This window comes from Colossoma macropomum, unplaced genomic scaffold (genome assembly GCF_904425465.1).
Source record: "Colossoma macropomum unplaced genomic scaffold, Colossoma_macropomum, whole genome shotgun sequence".
Lineage (NCBI taxonomy): Eukaryota > Metazoa > Chordata > Actinopteri > Characiformes > Serrasalmidae > Colossoma > Colossoma macropomum.
In genome coordinates this window covers 9,719,466-9,732,227 of record NW_023494799.1, presented here as the reverse complement: position 1 = coordinate 9,732,227, position 12,762 = coordinate 9,719,466, and the positions used below count along the sequence as shown (strand labels likewise).

General features: G+C 43.6%; 1 long non-coding RNA gene across 1 annotated transcript; it reads left to right on the top strand.

Annotated features, from left to right (window-relative positions):
- The first annotated feature begins 6,918 nt into the window (after positions 1–6,918).
- On the top strand, positions 6,919–8,924 carry LOC118819377. The gene is made up of 2 exons (XR_005008147.1): positions 6,919–7,208; positions 8,303–8,924. It is a non-coding gene; the product is annotated as an uncharacterized LOC118819377 (long non-coding RNA).
- The last annotated feature ends 3,838 nt before the right edge of the window (positions 8,925–12,762 follow it).

The following is a 12,762-nucleotide window of genomic DNA, read 5'->3' as shown; positions in this document are numbered from 1 at the left end:
GCAAATGTATATATGTTACCTTTTTGTTTTTCGAGACTTTGTGGAAGCCTCGAAGGGGGGAATATGAGGTGTATTTAGAAGAATAATTTTATAAAAGAAGGTGAAAACACTCGTAAACTTCTATAAGTATAAGATGAGGTTTGAAGTCCTCTGTGTTATCTGTCTTGCAGGGTTTTGGAATGTTACATTAAAGGGGCCCCCTGTTCCAAAGGTCTCTCTCTTAGTTCCACATAGATGAGATCAATTTAAAAGGGCCATATGTTCAGTTTGCTTTTTCAACAACAAGTACCCTATATAAGCAGCTGGTTTATTCTGTTCTGGAGGGGACACAATTGGCACAGATCCTCTCTCAGGTACTTTATAGTGCTTGATATGATACCATTTTACTTTGTAATAAACATCTTATACAAGTAATGCAGTGTCAGCGGAGACTTCTTCAGCATCTTCACATCATCGCTACTTAATAAACAACACCAGCCTGTTTAGGGCTTCCTTTTTTGGGCATCTTGGGACCGTTTAGAATGTGCAAGAACATCTTTATCATCTATATACAAGTATAAAAAAAAGCATACAAACTTGCATGCAATGTCATTGTTTTCACAAACATCTGTTCACTGGAAAAGACAGAAAACTGAGCTCACTAAATCTCCAGCTTGAGGATTTTCTAAAAGCTTTGTTATTAATGGCCTAAAACACCATTTTTAACCTTTGATTACAGTTTTTGCGGTTTCTAAAAGCTTTGTTTTTAGTGACCTAAAACACCATTTTTAACCTTTGACTACAGTTTTTTTTGCGGTCACCTTTAGCGGTTTGTCATGCTCTGCAGTGAATGCATTATCTAGGTCCTCACACATGACAGTCGGCTGCTGTCCAAGGTGGGCTCAGTTTTACGCAACTTACAGGAAATTATCTTTTTAGTTGATGTTAAAGTAAAATGTTCCCATATCTTTCAGTCAGAATATAGACCAAATTTGCATACATGCATAACCCTGAAATGTAGTATCCATGTCTGTGTTCTCACTGTTCTATTTAAGTGATGTAAATATGGAATGCAAATGTCAAGACAACTAATCGATAATAAAATTTATTGCCGACTATTGTTTATTACCAACTTCATCAATAACATCAATTATTTGTTACAGCCTTACCAATTGTCACTTAGAAAATCAAGAAACATGCTTCTGATTACAAATTTTGCTTGATTTATTGAGGTTTAGGAAACTGATTGTGAGAATTCTGTGCTTTTTAAAATCATGCATAGATTCGAAACGTGCTGAAGGAACATATGTACTGACAAAAAAGCAGTGTTTTAACCAGTACCGAACAGTGACAGTTAGAGCTAGGCCTTCATTTTGTGCCATAAATATCAAAACTTTGCAAAAAAATGAGAAAAAATCACCTCTGTGATAATGCTAATTTCTGCTAGCAGTGATTTTGGCCATTCAACAGGGACTTTTAGAGTTAAAACAGATTAGTCAGGCCACACAGTCAGTGATGTGAACTTCCAGAAGGCCTAGGGCAGGCCTGTCAAACTGGGGACCTTCTGGGCCAAAGTGCCATGGATATCAGCGTTTACCCTCATCTAACACTCTGAATTCAGTTCATAAAGGCCTTGCTAATTTGCAGATGAGCAGAATCAGGTGAGTGCAGAAGCTCAAAGCCAAACAATAAATACAACAAAAAAATGTAATACAAAAACAGAAAACACAACATGGTACGAGACAGATAGTCCAAAGAATAAGAATGAGTCAAGCAAAAGAGTGCCTAAGTGGATCAACTGTACAAATATATGTAAACTACAACAGCAGTATAACATGACAAAATAATAGATGTACAAGTACAGATACATAGTATCTCCACGTGCTAATGTGGAGTGTTCCCAGAGAAGGGTTGGTCTCCAAGTCTTTTATATTACCTGTCAGTATCTACTGTCATCCCGATTCTCTGTTTGTTTCAGCCCTCCTAGATTCAGGAGCTGAGGGGAATTTCATCCATGCCAGGATCGTGGAACAGCTCAAGATTCCCGTAGAGAGACTTCCGAACATGTTGAACGTGGCAGCACTGGACAGAGGACCCGTTGGAGTCGGGACCATTTCCAAGATCACCAAGCCCATCGTTGTACAAGCCAGCGCCGTTTATCAAGAAACTTTGTCTTTTTTAGTGTTGGATCACTCTGAGTTTGAACTGATCTTCCATTGCTTGAGAGACATAACCCTTCGATTTCCTGGTCTGAACACACTATCATCAAATGGTCGGACAACTGCTTACTCAACTGTATAACTCCTCCGTCACTCTCCGTTTTGTCCACCTCTTTAGAAAGCCCATGTTCAAATCCCACCTGAGTATCACGACCTAAGAGAAGTTTTCAATAAAACTAACGCAACCAAGTTACCACCACATAGACCATATCGCTGTGCTATAGACTTGATAGAGAACCATACTTTCCCCAAGGCCCGAGTTTATTCCTTGACCCAGGAAGAACAGAAAGCCTTAGATATATACATTCAGGAGGCTTTAGAACAAGAATTTATTAGACCATCCACATCCCCAATTTCTTCTAGTTTTTTCTTTATGAAGAAAAAAGATGGAGGACCTCACCCTTGTATCGATTATAGAGCCCTTAATCAGATCACTAAACCTTATCCCTATCCTCTTCCTCTGGTTCCTGTGTCCTAGTTAAAAGGGGCCAGGATTTTCACCAAATTGGACCTCAGAATTGCCTACAATTTGATCCGTTTCAGTGAGGGAGACGAGTGGAAGACGGCCTTCATGACCACTAGGGGGCACTATGAATACCTAGTGATGCCATTCGGGCTCTCTATAGTGCCCTCTGTGTTCCACACATTCATCAATGAGGTACTGCGGGACATGTTAGGGAACTTTGTAATAGCTTACCTGGACAACATTTTGATTTACTCCTCAGACAAGGACACTCATGTGCAACATGTACGGGCTGTGTTAAAGAGATTATTGGACAATCTGTATGTTAAAGGAGAGAAGTGTGAGTTTAACCTGGAATCTGTAGATTTCCTAGGATATGTAGTCAGCAGTCAAGGTGTGATCATGGATGATCACAAGGTCAATGCAGTAGTTGATTGGCCCGTTCACACTTCAGTCAAAGAGCTGCAACGATTTTTAGGATTCACCAACTTCTACAGAAGGTTCATTAGGAATTTCAGCACTATGGCAGCCCCACTTGTATCCCTACTCAAAGGGTCTCCAAAGAAGATCCGCTGGACCGTGGCTTTTCAATGGCTCAAAGAAGCCTTCCTTACGGCTCCAATTCTTAAACACCCCGATCCGACACAACCGTTTGTGGTAGAAGTGGATGCTTCAGAGACTGGTGTGGGCGCTGTGTTATTGCAGAGAACAGGCTCACCTCAAAAATTGCATCCAGTAGCTTTTTATTCCCACAAGTTATCACCAGCAGAAAGAAATTATGGCATTGGGGATAGAGAGTTATTAGCCGTCATATGACTAGATAGCTAGTATATTAGCCCGGGCTATATCTAGGTTCACTGCGAGGTATTGCTTTCCATTGTGAAACTACTGAGCGTTCTTCCTGTTGATATATATCCTGTGTACGACCTTCTGCTTACCGTTTTTCTCTGACTCTGTTTTTGGATTTGCTCTTGTGTACTTTTGCCTCGTTTATTGGATATATGGTTTTGACTCATCGCCTGTTTTCTGGACTTCGCTCTGTTTTCCCCTTGTTGGTTATGGTAGCCCTTCTTCATCTACAGTGTATTTGGGAACTGACCTATGCCTGTTTTCTGACGACGTTACTCATTCCTGACCCCACAAGTAAAGCTTCTTTTGTATTTTATAACTGCAAGCGTCTGCTTACTGAGCGTCGATTACATAATCAAATAAAATGTTGTTGATCACATAATATAGGCTATATTGCACATAATATGCATTGGACAGTGTAATTTATTGCAAGCTAACTGAGAGAAGTTTGCAGTGTTGGCTTATTGGGAGTGAGATTGAGATTGAATGTTTAGGACAGAAAATAAAGTGGCTGTATTTGTGCATGTAGGCATTGTGATATAAAAGCTTTAGTGCAAGTTCTGCCAGGGAGACTCCAGTGCTACGTCACTCATTACTCTGACCAATCACAAGCTTCCACCTGTCTTTAAAATGACTTGACTTAAACACCTGCTTTGCTGCTTTCAGATGCTGATGTTTCGTTGTTCAGATCTTGTAGCCGACATGTCTCACTCCAAATTTCAGAGTTTACATGTTTCTGACTCAGACGGTGAACTTGTTCCCCCGTCTCTGCCGACGTCTACGCGCAGGAGTGCTCACATTCACGCCCGGGAATCTCCCTGGTCTCCTTGGTCGTCAGAGAAGATATTGGAGCTGCTGGGTGATCACGGCATTCCTGTCACGAGCAGTTTGTCGAGGGATGATCTCCTCCTGCTGGCTGCTTCTACTTTGGGCTGCCCTCCCATTCTGTTTGATGACGTTGCCCCCGTTGTTTCCACGGCCCCTGCTCACCCCGCGAAAGCCATAAGGGAGTGTTCGGCCAAGTCTTCCTCTCCTCGCCAGGCGAAGAGGATCTGCGGCTCTCCTGCTCCTCTGCCCCCCTGCTCTCCTCACTCCCCGCCTCCGGTCCCTCTGGCTCCATCTGCCCTGGATCTCCACCTGGTTTGTGTGATTCAGGATCTCACGGACTCTGTTCGCGGCCTTGAGTCTTGGTTGGTGGCCATCGAGCGGCATCTCAGCCTCCGGGAGTGGTCTGCTTTCGACTTCGGATCTACCCGGCCCCTCCACCTCTGCTGCGGGCGTCCTGACTTCTGCTCCCTCTGCAGCTCCGGCTGCCACGCACCCTCGTGCCTCTGCTGTCTTCTCCCAGCATCCCTTCAGTCTGTCCACCGCTGTGCCTGCGCAGGCCTTGGGCAGGCCCTTCATTCCCCTGCTGCTGTGGCAGTTTCGTCTCGCTTGCGGTCTGATATCCTTCAGGGTAAGGACATTAATCTGGCCTCTCTGCTTCTCCCCTCTCCGGCTGTCGATCGGCAAATGGTTGATTGTGGTGATGTTTCCGTTTTTCTGAAAACATCCGATCCTCGGCTTCAGCGCAACCTCTCTTTTGGGGAGTTTGTTGTTGCTTCGGAGTCTATAGGGACGTTTTGTGTCAGGTCTATCCTGACTGTAGGGAAGAGCTGGACCAGTATTCATCTATGACGGTGGACTTTAGCCAGCGTTATGGCGGCACGCTTTTTTATGAATATCACAAGGCTTTTTCGGATAAAGCAGCCTCGTGTATTTCCCTTCATAAATCCAGGCTGGACTGGTCCGTCACGGACACCGAACTTCTGGTTTGCTACTTCGGCAGCCACCGTGCGCTTGCTTGCGCCGTGTGTGGCTCTCACGGTCTCTCTTCTGCCCTCTGCCCTAGGGCCTACGCTGTTGCGGCTGCGCCCACTGTCTGTGGTGCTGAAAATGTAAGTGCTCCCCGCGATAGGCTGGGCCGCCCCCTTATTGATTTTAATGGGGACGTTTTATGCAATAATTTTAATGAATCTGTATGCTCTTTTCCTCATTGCAAGTTTTTGCATGTTTGTAGCTTTTGCAAGGAGCCCCACCCGAAGTCTGTTTGTCCTCGTCGCTTTTGTTCGGCTGAACGGGGGAAGGGCCCTCCTTCAAAGAAATTTTGAGTGGCCATTGTTGACGTGTCTACTCCGTCCTCCTTTCTTTCTTCTCACCCTGACTGATGTTTTGTTTATTATTTGCTCACGGGGCTCTCGCAGGGGTTTAGGGTTGGTGTCCTCTCTCCACTGTCCTCTTCCTACGTATCTCGGAACCTCCAGTCTGCGTTAGATGAACCTGGTGTGGTATCTTCTCGTTGTTACCGCGCTAGATATCCTCAAGGGCGTTTTTTTTGCGAATTGGGCGTTCCTCTCGCTGCTGAAAAGACCGTTGGTCCTTCCACCAATCTCGAATTTCTCTGCATCATTTTGGATTCTGTTGAAATGCGTGCGTCTCTCCCCGCAGATAAGCTTGCTAGGATTAGATCAATTTCAGCGTGACGTTCTCTCTCTTCTAGGTCATCTCAACTTTGCTATTCGCGTCATTCCTCAGGGTCATTCTTTTATTTCTCGTTTGCACCGTCTTGCTCACTCCGTGGTTGATTTGCCTGATGCCGTTGCCCTTGACGATGGCTGCTGGTCCGATCTGCGGTTCTGGTCTCGGCTCCTCGAGCAATGGAATGGCATCTCCTTCTTTTAGAAGTTATTTTGGACTAAATAACTATTATAACGCCTTGCTAGATTCAGCCAAATATTACATGTCAAAAGGCTTAGCCCTTCCACTCTTAAAGCGTATAACTCCGCATGGTCTTGGTTTGTTCTGTTCTGTCTTTCACTACAAATTCCGGTTTTTCCCATACTCACGACAACAGTTTGCACATTCATTGTTCATAATTATCAGACTTGCAATCTTAAAGCCACTTCAATTTGCAGAATGTTAGCAGGTATCCAATTCCATGCTAGATGTAATGACCCCGACTATCCTAGTTTATTCTCCAACCCAGCTATCTGCTTGCTTCTTAAAGGTTTATATAAATCTACACTGCAAGTTTCAGATAAACGTTTGCCCATAACTCCTGAAATACTGCAGATGCTTATCTCTGCTCTACGCGAAGGTCTTTTTACACCTTTCATCAACACTGTACTTGAGGCTGTTTTTCTCATGGCTTTTTATGGTTTCATGCATCCAGGGGAATTCACTTCTAACACTCAGTCATTCGATCCCACACAAGGTCTCACATTGTCTGATATACGTTTCTCGCCTCACTTCTTTACTATCTTCCTTAAACACTCTAAGACAGACTTCTCTGAAGCTGGTGTTTGTATTACAATCTGTAGACTAAACACCTCCTTCTGTCCCTATTCCTCTATGACCCGTTATCTGAAACTACGCCCACCTACTCTCAACTCACCTCTGTTTATATTATCAAACGGCCTTCCTATGACTGCACTATGGTTCAGGGAACATCTAGCCTTTGTCATTTCAAAATGTGGACTGTCCCCAACTCACTACATTCTTTTAGAATAGGAGCAGCTACAACTGCAGCTAAACTTGGTCTACCCATCAATTCAATCAAGCTGCTTGGGAGATGGTCCTCATCTGCCTATGAATCCTACATAAGGCCAGATGCACAACTCATCATGGATGCTCAGTTGGCTCTCTCAAAATCTATCAAGGTATATTATATTTCTTGCAACTACTGGTGGCGGCTACTGACCTTTGCAATTGAATGAACACTGCAGAATTTTTGCTTAGCAATACCTCTAATGTTGTACATTTTAATCTATGGCAATCGGTGCTTTTGTTCTGCATTTATGAGCTTATCTGCCAAGGCATTGCATGCCTATATAAGCCCATTGCTGAGCAAATGCTATGCAATCTCAATACATGAATGGGCCATCATCTCAACAAACTCTTGCATATATGGACCAGTCACCTGAGCAAACGCCACATGGGCTCGTAACCTCAGCAAAATGCTATGCTTATTTTGGCTCGTAACCTGTGCAAAATGCAGCAATTAATGTCAGGGCACGTCGCCCCAATGAAAGCTATGCATGTACAGGCCTGTCGGCCAAGCAAAAACATGCATGTGAGGGCGCGTTGCCCTAACGAACGCTATGCATGTGAGGGCACGTCGCCCAGCAAACATACTGCATGTGTGGGCCCATCGCCCAGTGAACATAGTGCATGTGTGGGCCTGTCACCCAGCAAACATACTGCATGTGTGGGCCCGTCACCCAGCGAACATACTGCATGTGTGGGCCCATCGCCCAGCGAACATAGTGCATGTGTGGGCCCATTGTCCAGCGAACATAGTGCATGTGTGGGCCCGTCGCCCAGCGAACATAGTGCATGTATAGCAGCCCTTGTATCTAATGTTTACATAATAAATACAGCAGTACTCCTTACGTAATGTAAGCATGAATTTGTTGGTCTCTGCTAACAATTTGCAGCGTCGAGGCCTCGGCCTCTAAAACTTGAGTTTTCTTTTAACCTGACGAAAACTTTAAGCTTAAAGCCGCCTTAAGTACTCCAGATGACCTATGCGTTAGAACAACTAAGTTCAGTCACTTATTACACCACCACAATGGTATTTAGAACGATGAGCCCATTCACTTATCACTCCATCTTAGCATATGCAATAATTAAAAGCACTTAGTACACTTAATCAGTACTTTAATTGCACTTATTACTAATACCCACAATCTTTACTTTTATTGGATATATACTGATGCATTTTGCTAATAATATCTCTTATGTTCCTTTTCAGACTAGTCAATCCAGGTAAAGCCTTTCCCGGTGGGTATCCATTATCTCTTACAATCTTTTGGGGTATGCTTCGCCCCCTGCTGTCCCTGTATGGCAGGATCTGCGAAGCTCTACACATTGAAGTACCTGGGCTGATTATGGGCCCGTGCCAAGGACTTTAACTTACAAAATTTTGTTCTCTTTGGAATTGTTAAATACTATTAGATTAAACTATTTTCCTTCCTTCACATTTGTCTCTGGAGTCTTTCTGGTAGAAACGAAAGCTTTAGCACAAGTTCTGCCAGGGAGACTCCAATGCTATGTCACTCATTACTCATGTGACCAATCACAAGCTTCCACCTGTCTTTAAAATGACTTGACTTACACTCCTGCTTTGCTGCTTTCAGATGCTGACGTTTTGTTGTTCCCCTCCTTCCTCCCTGTCGCAACCAGTTGGTCCCCCCTCGGCTGCCCAGGGGGTATGCTCCGCCCCCTGCTGTCCCTGTACGGCAGGATCTGCGAAGCTCTACACGTCGAAATACCTGAGCTGATGACGGGGCCTGCGCCAAGGACTTTAACTTACAAAATTTTGTTATCTTTGGAATTGTTAAATACTATTAGATTAAACTATTTTCCTTCCTTCACGTACATTTCTGGAGTCTTTCTGGTAGAACTTAGTTCCTTTCACCAAATCTGAGTCAGTAAATTTCACTAGAATGGAGCACTTCACATCAAACCACTATGAATGGCTTTGTTTACATCATAACCTTTCAATTATGCAGAAAATTTGAAGGTTTGTTGGAATTCCCCTTTAATACATTAATTTCAGCCTTGTTATTGTAGCCACTTTACTGCACAAAGCTTTTATATGTTCACTCTGAAGCTTCTTTAACTTACATCATATATGTTTTGAAAAGTGTGTTGTATTAGCTGTATTATTCACTGTCTTCACCTACCTCACCATGGAGCAGACTCTCAGTTTGCTCTCTGGAAGTCATTCTTTTTCTATACCCATATCTTCTTCAGTAGTCATCCAAAGCCAAAGCTTACTATTTGTAGACAAAGATGCATGCATTTGGGTAAAGCACCCCGTTATATATGCAATGAGGCACTAGAGGGAGTGGTGTACCCTGCACTGATGGTGGTGTGTGGACACAGTGACATTATCTTGCTGTATAGCATGACTTGTATGTATTGCAATTATAGCACAGCATGACTATTGATAGTTATTAGCACAACCCCCATTTCCAAAAAAGTTGGGATGCTGTGCAAAATATAAATAAAAAGAAAATGCAATGATGTGCAGATCATTTAAAACCCTATAATTCATTGAAAATAGTACACAGACAACATATCAAATGTTGAAACTGACAAATTTGATTGTTTTTTGAAAAATGTTTGCCCATTTTGAATTTGATACCAACAGCACGTTCCAAAAAGGTTGGGACAGGAGCAACAAAAGGCGGGTAAAGTTGTGTAATGCTACAAAAAACATGTGGTGGTTAACTGGCAACAGGTCAGTAACATGATTGGGTATAGAAAAGCAGCCCAGAGAGGCTGAGTTGTTCAGAAGTAAAGATGTGAAAGACTGTACAATCAAATAGTGCAACAATTCAAGAATAATGTTTCTCAACACAAAATAGCAAAGAACTTTTGCTTTTCAACATCTACAGTACACAATAACATGAAAAGACTCAGAGAATTCAGAGAAATCTCTGTACACAAGGGACAAGGCCAAAAATCAGTATTTGCTGGCCATGATCTTTGGGCCCTCAGACAGCACTGCATAAAAACAGACATGATTCCATAGTGGAAATCACTGCATGGGCTCAGGAACACTTCTGAAAACCACTGTCTGTGAAAACAGTTCGTCGCCGCATCCAAAAATGCAAGTGAAAACTCAAAAACGCCAAGAAGAAACCAGATATAAACAGAATCCAGAAACACTGCCACCTTCTCTGGGCCCAAGCTCATTTAAAATGGACTGAGGTGAAGTGAAAAAGTGTCCTGTGGTCCGACAAATCAACATTTGACATTTGTTTTGGAAATCATGGGTGCTGTGTCCTCCAGGCTAAAGACCACTCAGCTTGTTATTAGTGCACAGTTCAAAAGCCAGTATTCATGATGGTATAGGATGCATTAGGGCACATGGCATGGGTGACTGGCACATCTGTGAAGGCACCATTAATGCTGAATGATATATACATATTTTGACAACATATGCTGCCATCCAGATGACGTCTTTTTCAGGAAAGGCCTTGATTATCTCAGCAAGACAATGCCAAACCACATTCTACATGTATTACAACAGCATGGCTCCATAGTAAAAGAGTACAGGTGCTAAACTGGCCTGCCTGCAGTCCAGACCTCTCACCCACTGAAAACATTGGGCACATTATTAAATGAAAAATACGGCAAACCCCGAACTGTTGAGCAGCTGAAATCCTATATTAAACAAGAATGGGAAAACATTTCACTTTCAAAACTACAGCAGTTGGTCTCCTTAGTTCCCAAGCGCTTACAAAGAAGAAGTGATGAAACAGAGTGGTAAACATGCCCGGTCCCAACTTTTTTTGAAATGTGTTGTTGGCATTAAATTCAAAATGGGCATATCATTTTCAAAAAACAATAAAATTTCTCAGTTTCAACATTAATATGTTGTCTTTGTAGTATTTTCCTAATATGGTTTACATGATTTGCATATCACTACTGTCATGCATGTAACGAACACTCAGGGAGTGTCGGACTCCATTTCCCAGAATACTCTGGGAGATCACGTGACTTCGGACAATGTCTCATGCACCTGTAAACAATCTCCTGAGTATTGACCTGTTTCACCTGTGCTTTATCATGTGATCTGTTTAGCTTAGTATTTAAGCCCGGGCTGTAGGTAGAATCAGTGTGAGGTATTGTTTCCCAGCAAACTTACTGAACATTTATTTCTATATGTGTGTTTCTGATTATCCGACCTTTGCTTTGTTCTTTGATTTGTCTTATGCCTGCCCCTTTTGTACTGTTGCCCTGTCTTTTTGATCTGTGTTTTTGGAACTTGCTTGCCTGTTTTTTCGACCACGTGTTTTGCCTTGTCCCTTTGGTTCTGTTTGCCTGGTGTTATGATCACCATTGTGATCCTACTCCGCTTTTTGGTTTTGACCCCTGCCTGTGTATTGACAATGAGCCTGCCTAGCGATAATAAAACCTTTTTCACTCCTTTAATCCGCACGCATCTGGATACTGCTGATTGGTTACAGAATACCTCCCCCCTCATGCAGACGGCAGATTCGGAAGCCTTTCAAAAGGCTCTGAGCGAACAAGGACAGCTACTCGGTCGGCACCAGCATGTTCTGTCTGGAGTGACTCAATCCCTTGAGTCACTTGCTCATCAACAAGCTGAACAGCAGGCGATGTTTGCCCAGTTGGTTGCGAGTGTAAAGGGCTTGACTGGGCAAATACAAGCCATGAACCTCACGGAAGCAGCAACTAACGCTGGACTGTTAACCACTACTGAGGACACTACCAGGGCCGTATTTCTGGTTAGTAAGCCCGATAAATTCGGTGGAGACCCAGATAAATGTCGAGGCTTTTTACTTCAATGTTCTGTTTATTTTGCCAATTCACCACCTAGTTCTGATCCGGCTAAGATTTCGTTTATTGTGTCAAGATTAGCTGATAAAGCTCTTGAATGGACCACTGCCAGCTGGAGCCAGATACACCGCCTGTCGTATGCTCAGTTCATTAAAGAATTTAAAACTGTGTTTGATCACCCATGCAAGGGTAAGATATGCGGAGAATTGCTATCAAAGTTATGTCAAGGAAATCGGTCAGTGGTGGAATACTCCCTTGAATTTCACACTCTCGCAGCAAGCAGTGGATGGAATGAGGCAGCTCTATTGGTAACTTTTCGCCAGGGACTGAACGCTGAGATTTTGAGTGAGCTAGCCAGTAAAGACGATGATTTAACTCTCGATCAACTAATCACCCTAGCTATAAAGTTAGACCATCTCCTGCACCACCATGTTAAGCTTAAAGGAGAGAGAACCAGCCGAAGACCGATCTCTCGACTCCGCCTCACGCCAGAGACTGTAGAATCGACTGAGCCTATGTGGTGTGATTCATACAGGCTGTCACAAGAGGAAAGAATGCGCCGATTGACCAATCACCTCTGCTTGTACTGTGGGAAGGCGGGACATCAAGTACGCGAGTGTTGAGCCAGACCACAACAAAGCAAGGCGCTGACCCCTGGACAGCACGTGGAGTTTACGTTTACGTCATCCCGAATCTCTTGTTGTTGCAGCGTTGATCGATTCTGGGGCAGAAGGAAATTTTATTAACGCTAAACTGGTGGAGCAGATGAAGATTCCGGTGGAGAGGCTCCAGAACGCACTTAAAGTCGCCGCTTTAGACGGAGGACCAGTGGGCGTCGGCTACGTCTCCCAGGTCACCACACCTCTTCAAGTGCAGACAAGTGCCCTCCATAAGGAG